General features: G+C 40.6%; 1 long non-coding RNA gene across 1 annotated transcript; it reads right to left on the minus strand.

The window, feature by feature from the left end:
- Positions 1-2046: 2046 nt before the first annotated feature.
- Positions 2047-3713, minus strand: LOC115791625 (uncharacterized). Its single transcript, XR_004020969.1, has 3 exons — positions 3603-3713; positions 2217-2250; positions 2047-2081 (listed from the first exon to the last, which is right to left on the minus strand). It is a non-coding gene; the product is annotated as an uncharacterized LOC115791625 (long non-coding RNA).
- Between the last annotated feature and the right edge of the window lie 4361 nt (positions 3714-8074).

Genomic DNA, 8074 nt, shown 5'->3' on the forward strand with positions numbered 1-8074 from the left:
TTCAAATGTTTCATATCCAGCTAATTTGATTTTGTGTGTGCATTCCTCTTACCATTCCTCTTACCTCATTTTATGTACTTTAATTTTTTTAATGCATGGTTCCTTAAAATTACAAATGTATATTGGTGTCCAGTATGCAACAAATTGTTTCCATTGTTAGACATAGAAGATCATGCCAGGTTCTGCGGTGAGAGGTAAGTGTTAAGCAACCAGATTTGTTTATATAGTGATCTGTGGTATTTTCATTCATGTTTTCAGCCATTGCTTTTATGTGCTTTGTAATAATATTTGTTCCTCACTGGTTTTTATTTCACTATATAAAAAAAAACAAAACTCTGAATTTGAATGATAGTTGCGTTTTCGTTTTGTTTTAGAGTGGAGCAATATCTAAACCAAACTGAGGGAAATGAGAAAAATCTGGATCATATTTCTTGGTAATCAATCTGTTTCCTTTTATTTTAGGAACTTCTTGAAAGTAATAATTGTTTTTATTATTGTGGAGTAATTTAAAAATCTCAACAGTGAAGAAGATGTTCACTGGGCAGCATCACAGGTGGACACCAGCAAAACCTTTGAAATATGTGTTTCATGAGACAGTGCGTTGAAAGAGGACTTCAATTTTGGCAGCGTCAAAAAAATGGTGGCCCAGTGAACCTTTTAAAAATCTCCTTCCGAGGAGAATTAGGTGTGGACACTGGAGCTCTCAGAAAGGAGTTTCTTAAAAGTAAGTCAGTCTTTTTGTTATGTGGAATAGTGTGTACAGCAACATGAACCAAATTCTGACAAGTTATGATGTGAAAAACTGAAAATGTGCTGTCAGATGTATTTCTTCTAAAAGCTATTTTTTTCCCCTTTTGATAATTGGAAATGCCATGTTGTGTCTATAATGTGACTTTTGTTTTCATTTGATTTGGTCTATAGCTATGGTTGTAGGGATTGTGAAGAGACTGATTGAGGGTGACTGAGAGGGGGAAAATACCAAAATACGATCTTGATAAACAGCTGTTCAAGTATGTTTTTCACTTTTTATTATTTTTATATTCTGATAGATACGTTCTCATTTTAAAATATGAGAAAATGTAACAAGGTGTATTAGGCTTTGCGATACCGCCACTGATTGACTTTTCATATTTACAGAGTCGCAGGGGAAATATTTTGTCTGAGTGTAGCCCACGGAGGACCAGCACCACGGTTTATGCAGGAGTGGTGTTACAACTATCTCATCACTAAAAAACTTCAAACTCGTGGTGTATATGACACCGAGTTGTCAGCATTAATAACAATGGTATGTTCAGTGAAAGAATTGAATTCATGGTAAAAGTTATCATTCATTTATTTTGTTAGTGCCTTTCTCACATTGTGTGTGTTGATAGTCAATTATTGTTATGTAACTGCAAATAAGTTCTAGAAGCACTGTGTCCATTAACACCAACAAATGATATAAAAAGCTTAGATCAAAATTAATTTTAAATTCCTATGATGTTTGCATGTGTTAAAGTGTGTTTTTTTGCTTGAGAAGGAATGAGTCATAAACACTTTAGTTCTCATGCAAAAGATTTTATATACTGAAGAATCAGAAAATTATCACATGTACATGTGGGCAAATCCTGGGGGAGAGACAGGCATCTCTCCCTAGAAGAGCACTGCTCTAAACTAACCGTAACATCTTTATACTGCCATTATCTAAAAAGATTCTGGTGCTATGAGTCGACCTTGGTCCTCGGTCTGGTCCAAGCTGGTTTTTCGTGACTCAGATTCCTCTCATCAGCGGTGGAGTCATAAAGCACATCTTCTGCCTGAGGTTTTAATTTTGTCATAAAGAGCAATCTTGTCCAGATTAATAACAACATGGTGAAGTTGGTGATGTTTTAATTGTACGTACGGTGGCTGAACCTCAATATAAGATGCACTGAGACAGAAAAGTTAGTCAGCACTTTCTATCTGTTGCTCTGTCTAATTATTTGTTTATTATTTGGTTGATCCACTGTTTATTAACCTGTTAACTGGCAGTGTCCCTCCCGCGGGACGTTTGTGGTGCTTTCCAACTTTGAAGTCTCATACGTCACAGTAATGCTGCAGTCCTATGATAAAAAACAAACAAACCAAAAAAAAAAAACAATGACACCATATTTATTAACCATTACACATTTAATCAGCATAGTACTTTTGGTGTTGACCAGATTAATAAATCAAAATGCAATTAGGCAGCAGCTTACCTGGGTCTGAGAACTGTCTAATTGGTTTTCCATTCTGTATAAAAGAGAGGGTAATATCATTCCATTGCAATTAGTCTATTGTCACATCTGAATAACAGAAAATTCAACCGTGTGACTGGAAAACAAGGAAGAAAGGTGATCTGACATGTGTGTAGGCTTAGGCCGGGTCTGGTTGGATTTTTTTAGGCTCTAGTATGAGCAGAGAGTTCAAGGTTCAACTAATAATCTGTTTGTACAGTAATTTCAGCTTGACGTGTGGTGCAGATTAATGTGGGCCTAATGACACACTGTGGTGCAGTGGTCCGGTGTGTTTTCCCACTTTAGCATCACTGCTAGTTAGTACACACATGGAGGCATTACCTAACAGTTTTTTAACACATATTTCCTCCAGGTACATTTGGTATTTTGCCATGCTTACTGCACCTCGACAAAGGTGTGCTAGTTAACGGATTCAACATAAAGACAGGCGAACATTACACAAGCCTAGTTTATGCACTTTGATGCCAACATTAGCCAGTGGTGGACAGTAACAAAGTACAAATACTTCGTTACTGTACTTAAGTAGATTTTTCAGGTATCTGTACTTTACTTGAGTATTTATTTTTCTGACAACTTTTTACACAAGTATCTGTACTTTCTACTTCTTACATTTTCAAAACAAGCTCGTTACTTGAGGTTTAATGCGTCTGAGAAACGTTTGCATTTCTGGTCAGTGCGGGAGCCGGCTTTTGATTGCGAGCAGTTTTTTCTTGGAAGTGGCAACAACAGGGTGGGAGGGAGGGAACAGACACCCCACACGGTAGAGGGAGAGGCTCTGGCAACGCTCGCTCGGAGACCGGAAAGAGCCAGAGGAAGTTGCGCTTTACAGTACATAGAGGCTGCACGCCGGAACGGTGAGGAAAATAAATGACAGAAAACGTAGAGGACAAAAAAAGTGTCTGCAGTTTGTCACACAGTGTGTCTGCTAGCTAAAAGAACAGCTGCTGTATTTTAAGGGAGAGCAAAGAATGAGCGATAACTTCACTCAGATGGAGAAAGATGTAAGAAAGAGGTAGAAATGTCCTCCAAGGAGCTACTTTTACTTTCTTACTTTGAGTAGATTTCAGAGCCTGTACTTTTTTTATATTTACTTGAGTACAGAAGTTGAACCAGTACTTCAACTTTTACCAGAGTAGTTTTTAACAAAAGTGCTTGTACTTCTACTTAAGTACAGAATGTCAGTACTTTGGCCACCACTGACATTAGCTAGCATGCTATTCTAACCGGGACCGCGGCACACAAGATAATATCGACTGTCCTCATAAGTTGTGTAAGACTTTCTTCATTGAAAAAAGGATGGACACGTTAGTAGCTGTTAAACAGTGTAAATTTGTGAAGATTACTTACCATTCACTTTCGGTGTTACCGCCTTTCTTTACTGTTGATGTCCTCTGCCCAGAACTACAGGGCTTGCCGCTTTGATTCAATTAAAGTTCAGAGGTGGGAGGGATCAGAGTCTGCCGCTTTAGTCAGCGCTAACCAATAGGGACACGTGTTACATTGTTCGTCTTTAGGCCCCACCCAGGATGTTCATTACCAGCACTCAAAACTCTTTGAGCTCAACCAATAAGAGGGAGCATCAAAACCAAAAGTTTGAGAATCGTAACCAAAGATTTCTGACATGCTCAAATAAAAGTTTATGTTTTGCAAATAACTTTTTCTCTTCATGAGAAAAAAATGAGTCATTTGAATAAAAAAAAATTCCATTACAAAAAAAAATTCATTACAATTCCAAAAGTTTTGACCACAATTTATTTTTTTGATTGAGATTAGTTTTTGTTTGATTGAATAATATTGAGACAAATTTAGCCCCATATGTTTGCTGTGATTTGGCACTATATAAATAAAATTGAATTGAATTGAAGTGAAGTGAATTGAATATATGCTTAAACACCTTCAAAATTACTAAAAGTCCAAATTTACAGTCCATTTATACAATATAAAACTCTACATAGAGGGATGGGATGTGGGTGCCTGAGGGTCCTAGGGTGTGTGGCCAGATGTCTTGGCCTCCGTCCTCCTCTGGGGTGTGCGTGCAGATGTCATTGAGATGTGGCTGCAGGTCTCCTTACCTCCAGGTGGGCTGTGGATGGCCCAGGTCCCCTGGGTCTTTCCCTGTTTAATGACAATGACAAATGACAAACATTAACAAGAGTAGCCTAGAAAATTTATAGAGATTTTCTTGTACAAGAAAATATGTTTGGTACAATAATGCATTCAGATCATGATTCCATTTGAAAAAACTGCCAGACATGACAGACTTTAAAAAAAAAAGCCTGAAACCTTCCACCCATGTATAAATATATTAATACTTAATAATTTGTTACGAAGATATCTGTGTGTTTAAAGTCTTATTATGGGCTCGACACACGGGGAGCGACAAACGACAGCGACGAATGGGTCGCATCGCCACTGGGGTGAAACCGAACACACGGGACGCGATAGCGACGGCAGCTTTGCGAATCGCGCTCTTACGTCACTCATCTCCAAGAAATGTGATTGGTTATGAAACTGGAGGGATTTAGACATTTTAAAAGTAGTCCGTGTCAGACATGGCAATATAGATGAGGGGTCTGAAGATTTTATTGGAACTGACAGAAATCTTGCTGTTAAGTCTCCTCTACAAAAGAAAAAGACAACCTCGCGTTCATCCTATATTAGCACAAAAGGCCTCTCTATCCGTCTGTTTAACGTTAGTCTTGCACCAACACGTTCTCATATGGCTGCCTTTTATGTGTAACTCGATAATCACTGCGTGAAGTGTCATATAATATAGGAAAGTCAAACACAGCTAAAACGATGCTTTCCTTCGTGCTGAAAGTGGTTGCAGACTGCAGTGTGTAGCATACTCTTCGCTCATTGGTCAGTCAATGAAACTGTTGCTGATTGGTTTAGTGCCACATGACAGCGACAAAAGTAGAACATTTTCCAACTTTGTTGTGTCGTGTCGCCTGGTCGCGTGTGCACGTTTACGTGTACGAGCTCGAAATTTCACATGCACGAATGTCGCCGGTCGCTTAGCTGGAGGAGGGCAAGCGATTGTCGCCTCATCGCACAAGCTCCATAGGAAATGAATGGAGAGCGAGCGACGTCGCTCCCCGTGTGTCGAGCCCCTTAGATGTCAGTAAAATGTGTAACCACTGAACCTGATAATCCTGCACTGCTGTGAAATCTCTGGAAAGCTGTTGCAGCTGAAAGTTAATTTTTTTCTTCCATAATAACAAATGTAATGTAAAAATGAAGTTACAGAGTCACCATAGACTGCCATGAACTGCTGTGTGAGAGGCAGGAATTGGCTCCTAATCCAGACTCGTGAAACAAGACTGAACTTGAAGAAACTAGGAAACGTAACAAAACTCACAGCATAGGGAAGCCGACGCCGACACGGCAAAGAACTGAAGACAACACAGACAATTATAAACAAGAGGGAATGAGAGAAGAGAAAATTAAGAATTAAACAGAGACAACAACAACCGGTCGCGGCAGATGACTGCCCCTCCCTGAGCCTGGTTCTGCTGGAGGTTTCTTCCTGTTAAAAGGGAGATTTTCCTTTCCACTGTTGCCAAGTGCTTGCTCATAGGGGGTCGTTTTGACTGTTGGGTTTTCTCTGTATTATTGTAGGGTCTTTACCCACAATACAAAGCACCTTGAGGTGACTGTTGTGATTTGGCGCTATATAAATAAAATAAAATTGAATTGAAATTGAATTGAATTCAGTCCCTGTACAACTGCAGTGAGAGCTTGGTTTGTATAGCCAGCAATAAGTCAGACTCATTTCCTGTGGGTGCTGAACTTTGCCAGGGCTGCACTTTGTCACTGATTCTGTTCATAATTTTTATGGACAGAATTTCTAGGTGCAGCCATGTGGTGGAAGGCCTCTGCCTTGGTGGCCTCAGAATCTCATCTCTGCCCTTTGCGGACGATGTGGTCCTGTTTGCTTCATCAGGTGGTGGCTCCAGCCCGCAGTAGAATTGTTCACAGCCGAATGTGAAGCAGCTGGCGAGAGAATCAGCACCTCTAAGTCTGAGACCATGGTCCTCAGCTGGAAAAGGGTGGAGTGCCCACTCCACTCAGGGATGTGTTGCTGCCCTAGATGGAGGAGTGTAAGTATCTTGGGGTCTTGTTCATGAGTTACGGGAGAAGGGAAGAGTAGATCAAAAGTCAGTGGTCTGTCGTGGTGAAGAGGGAGGCTGAGCATAAAAGCAAAACTGTTGATTTACTGGTCAATCTATGTCCCTACCATCACCAAGCAGCAGAAATGAGCTTCCCCCAAAGGGTGGCTGCCCCCTCCCTTTGTCATAGGGTGAGAAGTGCAGCCATTTGGGAGGGGCTCAAAGTTGAGCCGCTGCTCCACCACACTAAAAGGAGCCAGTTGAGGTAACTCGGGCATCTGAGTAGGATACCTCCTGGGTACCTCTTGGGTGACATGTTCCGGGCATGTCTTACCAGGAGGAGGCCCCGGGGCAGACCCAGAGGACCCTGGAGAGATTTGTTCTATCAGCTGGCCTGGGAAAGACCTAGGGGTCCTCTGGATAAGCTACTGGAGGTGGCTGGGGAGAGGAAGGTCTGGACTTCTCTGCTTAGGCTGCTGTCCCCACAACCTGATTTCGGATCCATGGATGGATGGATAAATAAATTTCATTCATGATCCATTGCAGAATATAACTCAGTCTCAGCCTTCACAGATCAGACAAATCAAGCTATTAGCACTAGTGATCGTCCGGTACCAGAAGGACCCCTTCTCCGTCAAAATACTTTTTATATTTTAATCCCTGCTTAGTGACTAAATATAGACCTGCAGCAGAAATGTATTCAGGAAAATGCTTGTGAATACAAAGCATTACAAGACTACACTCTTGCAGCCCCAGTTTTTCAACAAAAACACTGATAACACAACAGCAGCAGTCAGCTGTTTTACGTGTAGTCTGTCTGTGCAAAGGGGTGGAGCTGTTATAGAGACAGTGAGCTCAGGTGGAGTGAAAGTAAATGTTTTTCTAGCTTCCAAAAGAAGCTTTTTCCTCCCTGTAACTACCATTATCCTTTACTGGGAGACAGCTGGAGGTCCTTCATCAACCACCTGATCAGCAAGTGAAGAAAAGAGAACTGTGTAGCTGCTCCATCCACCACTGTTTGTTTCACACAGCAAAAAACTGCAGTACGGAAGTTATAATATGCAGATGAACTGTTAATACGAAAAAAAGTACTTTTTATCTGATTACTCAAGTAATCGATGGAATAATCGATAAAATATGCGATTACTAAAATAATCAATAGCTTCAGCCCTAGTCATATGCTATCCATTGAAGTAATCCAAGCTCATTCTCCAGTTTATATATGCATACCAGGTTAAACCATGTTCTTAATGTGAACTTAGTAACCATATCCACCTGTTGAATTCTACTCATTGCTTCTTCTTTGTCACCTATCAGGCTATGAATTTCTCTTCCCTGAACAATTTGTTCTATGTTTTTCCACTTAGCACTTAGCAACATAGTCTCTGTCACACCACCAAATTACAGATCTTATTTGTGCTGCATGATAATATACCTTGAGGTCAGGCAATGCCATGTCGCCTACAGCCATTCCATGTAAACCTTGACACAGTTTTGTCCCATATTCTGAATTGTTTTTCTACTACTTCAACAGACAAAAACTGGAACAGGCAGAGGAGTCACAGAAGAATGCTCATTTTTATAATCTCTATTTGTGAGCAAATGTCTAGAGCAGGGGTGGGCAAACTTTTTGGCTCTGGGGCCACATGTTTAAGCAAGATGGCGCCTGTGTTTGGCCTTGCCGCTCTTGTTTCTCGCTGGTGCAAT

The sequence above is a fragment of the Archocentrus centrarchus genome, chromosome 14, assembly GCF_007364275.1.
Source record: "Archocentrus centrarchus isolate MPI-CPG fArcCen1 chromosome 14, fArcCen1, whole genome shotgun sequence".
In the NCBI taxonomy this organism is placed as follows: Eukaryota; Metazoa; Chordata; class Actinopteri; order Cichliformes; family Cichlidae; genus Archocentrus; species Archocentrus centrarchus.